The sequence below is a fragment of the Triticum urartu genome, chromosome 4 (genome assembly GCF_003073215.2).
Source record: "Triticum urartu cultivar G1812 chromosome 4, Tu2.1, whole genome shotgun sequence".
Classification (NCBI taxonomy): domain Eukaryota; kingdom Viridiplantae; phylum Streptophyta; class Magnoliopsida; order Poales; family Poaceae; genus Triticum; species Triticum urartu.
This window is the reverse complement of record NC_053025.1, coordinates 152993283-152997589: the sequence shown is the minus strand read 5'-3', so window position 1 is coordinate 152997589 and position 4307 is coordinate 152993283. Positions and strand designations below refer to the sequence as shown.

At 44.1% G+C, this 4307-nt stretch overlaps 1 pseudogene; it reads left to right on the top strand.

The window, feature by feature from the left end:
* The first annotated feature begins 2326 nt into the window (after positions 1-2326).
* On the top strand, positions 2327-3323 carry LOC125553720 (annotated as a pseudogene).
* Positions 3324-4307: the final 984 nt, after the last annotated feature.

Genomic DNA, 4307 nt, shown 5'->3' with positions numbered 1-4307 from the left:
TCCATGCTGACCCATAGTGGGATGATTGTGTTGTTCAAGTCGGTGTTCAAGACTGTGTCATTATCGTCTGACCAGACACATGTGGTGGAGATCACGTGAATACGGGAATACAAATACGAGTAAATAAAACAAAAACCGTTACGAGTATAAACGGTATAGTGATAAAGGAGTTGTTCACAGGGATACCAATAATATCTCACGTAGGGTTTGCTAACAGCTCGGGAAGTCGAGTGAATAGTATCCGGGGCAAAAGGTTCGCTCAAGAACTTTGTGAAAATGTGGGAGTTAACAAGGGTGTCCAAATTCTGTTGTTAACTATTGATTAGAAGGTGTTCCGGGTCATGCCCGCTTATTTCCGAAGTAATTATTATGGAAACTAAAAGTTGAGAGAATGAGCATTGAAAGTGTTTCGGATGGTCCTAAAAGTGTTTTGGGAATTCCAAAAAGATATAATATGTCAAAAAATGGGTCTATATATATGGCAGGATTCAGGAAGACAAAGGTTCTAGAAACTTCCAAAAAATCCAGAATATATTTTGGAAGAAATACCCTCTTGGGTTGGCCCCGACGCAACCCCTAGTGGGCCAAAAAGCCACGATCCAATCCCGGTCTAATTGGTCTAATAGTTTAGACTTCTAATTAGACGGGCTCTAATGCCGGTCTAATTAGATTAAAATCCTAATTAAATGTGAATGCAACTAGGCTTCCCCTCTTGCTCTCTAGTTTTCTCGGAGCTCTTTTTTGGGGACGTTGAAGTGCTGCCGGATCGCTACTTCGGAACTCGTGGATACTTCAGAGTGCACATCTACTTCGACTCTTGATTGGTAGATCATCTCGGAGAAATTCTCATAGTTGGGAGGTATAACCAGTTGCTGAAATTGTCATGCTTCACTCACAGCCAGGATTAGCCTATGTCCCAAGGCAACCCTTGTAGCTACATGCCGAGGCATGACTACTTGGGGTTTCTCGCCCTACATTTTTGCATGTTCATGTGACACGTGTACATGTTGAGAGAAATAGATTACTAAATATCACCCATTTCCTTATTCTAGATGAGTATCCTACAATATGTAGACCGAACAATGTATTCTAAATTGTGGTAGTAGAGAAACATCTATTAAAAAGAACTCTACGTATACTCCCCCTCCCAATCCCCATCCAGGTTTGTAAGACAGTTTCGTGTTTTTTTGCCGAATTTTAACAGTAAAAATAAGTTATATGTAATAAATATTGTACATTGGGAGGTTGGAGACAGGGAGAGGCGGGCTGGTGCGCTGGATGGATCACAGTCAGAAAGTCTGACTTGCAACGCCACAGGCCCGTTGATTGCCACTGACAACCATGTTTTCGTTGTTTCGCTGGCGCCATATTTTCCGCGATCGAATATTTAAACTGCAAGGAGACAGGCAAGCAGGGCGCCATATCTACACTTGATTACTCACTGATCGATCAGCAGTAGCCAATGAGAATCCCGTCTCTGCCCCAACGTGCTATTATTGGCAACAAGTCATCGATTGAGAAGAGAAACAAAACAAGAAGAGAAGCCAGGTTCGGGGTTGGTACGCCGCGGCGAGAAGCCTCCGGTCCCATTTCTGACGATCATGCCATACGCTAAACGTTAGCAGATAAACTGGCGGCGAGACCAGTTAGCAAGGTTGAAATGCCAACACGCGTCGCGCTCGCCAAGCCCAACGATGGACAAAACGGCCACGGCTGGCGGGTGGTCGGAGACGGACAGCCGAGAAATGCAAAAAAGGAAAGAAAAAAAAAAGGAAGCATAATTAACCTAGAAGAAATCCTTGCACCGCGGTCTCTCACTTTATTTGCTGAGAAATAATGCCAAGGCCTTCAACATAGCACATTATGATCTTCAATTGTGCTTATTAGTTAGCTTTTTCATTTTGCATGCAGCTCCTGGACACTGGCATTTCTCTCTTTTGCTGTTGAATGAAGACCCTGGCCTTTCACCATCAGCACGCCCCTGATCTTGATAAGCCTAGACGAAACCCATATGCATGATTGACGACTAATGGTGTGCACGAATATTATGAACGCGCCGTTTTCAAGCGCAATACTCCATTCAGATACACCTCCTCCTTGTGTCTGTTCGTTGGTCCCATTTTCATAGCAGCCGGCAGTGGCCTTGACTCTGACCTTTTGACCCCATCTCCATTTTCATCACAAGCTAGCTGATGCCACGCAAGTAATATATCTTTAATGAACTCTCTGCCTTGCCTTGTGCATGCAGTGACGACATGCACATGCATAGCTTAATTAGCTCCATGCATCCATTGCGTGCATCAATCCCCAATATAAAGGACTCCATATGCCTCACCATTCACTCATCCACCACAGCTTAGCAGCAGCAACAACTAGTGCCTTAGACACTCTCCATCAACAAACTCTAGCTGATCAATCCTAGCTAAGCTTATTGCATAGCAATCAATGGGGTGCTCCAAAACCCTAGCAGCTGGCCTGCTCGCCATGCTTTTCCTAGCTCCGGCCGTCCTGGCTACCGACCCTGACCTTCTCCAGGACTTCTGCGTCGCTGACCTCAACGGCAAGGCCGTCTCGGTGAACGGGCACACACGTGTAAGCCCATGTCGGAGGCCAGCGACGACTTCCTCTTCTCATCCAAGCTGGCCAAGGCCGGCAACACATCCACCCCGAACGGCTCGGCCGTGACGGAGCTCGACGTGGCCGAGTGGCCCGGTACCAACACACTCGGTGTGTCCATGAACCGCGTGGATTTTGCACCTGGAGGCACCAACCCGCCACACATCCACCCGCGTGCCACCGAGATCGGCATCGTGATGAAAGGTGAGCTCCTCGTGGGAATCCTTGGCAGCCTCGACTCCGGGAACAAGCTCTACTCGAGGGTGGTGCGCGCCGGAGAGACGTTCCTCATCCCACGGGGCCTCATGCACTTCCAGTTCAACGTCGGTAAGACCGGGGCCTCCATGGTCGTCTCCTTCAACAGCCAGAACCCCGGCATCGTCTTCGTGCCCCTCACGCTCTTCGGCTCCAACCCGCCCATCCCAACGCCGGTGCTCACCAAGGCACTCCGGATGGAGGCCGGGGTCGTGGAACTTCTCAAGTCCAAGTTCGCCGCTGGGTTTTAATTTCTGGGAGCCTTCCCTGAAATGATCAATATATAATTCCATATATGCATGCTAGCAAAATTTAATAATTCTCACCAGAAGACATGTATTCAAGTTTCAGGTTAATCTCGCATGCAGTCGTGTAATAAGATTGAATAAGTTAGCCTCATGGTGTAGCCTTCGATCAGAACCAATACGAGAAATTGAATGTACTACTTTTTATTGTCGTCTTTGTTCTTTTCACTGAACGGAATATATAATAAGCATTTTCGTATATTTGTCCGATTACCTTTTATAAGTCAAACATGTTCTATAGTTTACGTCACGGCGGCATATGTTGAGCGATCTCGAAATCATTCAGAAAGAATTCTCTCAAAATTATGTGAATACATTGTTAGAATGCAAAATGTGCCATGCATTGTAGCAATCTCCAGAACGTGCATAAAACTTGAGAGTGTTTTTTCTAGCATGCACGGAATATCCCGTACATGGATCCACCGTCCGTTGTTGCTTGAGATTCATGCTATTTCTTTTTGTTATAAAAATTAGCTTGTTTCAAAGTATTTCATTCTTTTTTTCTTCTCTTGTGACGAAGTGTAGTGGCTCACGGTCACGGCGTATAGTTATATGGTGGACCTCCATGCTCACCCACAGTGGGGGGGATTGTGTTGTTCAGGTCGATTTTAAATTGATGTTCGATTTTTTTTTTCATACATTTCTCGGATAACATCTCCCAAGGTACTTCATAACTTAAATATGATTTCTTTTCACTTTTAAATTGCAGGCACTTTTAAATATACTTGTAGTTCCAGTTTGAATTATATCCCTTCAATATTTATAACTTCATTTTAATGCCTAAAAATAGCAAACCAATCCAGAGCGAGGCTTAATTTTGATATGGACTTTTAAAATTTGTATTTTCATTTTTACAAAAAAATCAGGAGCCTTCTATTTTCTATACATATGTACTTTGTATATGGTGCCTTAACTCCCTATTTCAAAAAAAACAAACTCGGAGTATTACATAACAAGATCCAAAATGAACGCATATAAGTATATAATAGTGAGAATGGCGTTTTGGAGGCCAAGCTCCATGGAGCCCTTTATTTAAAAAAACAAATTCAAAATTTTATGTTTCAAAAAATTCTGAAAAAAATATGCGTATATGTAAGGATGTAACCCACATGTGTGTAAAAGTTCATGATG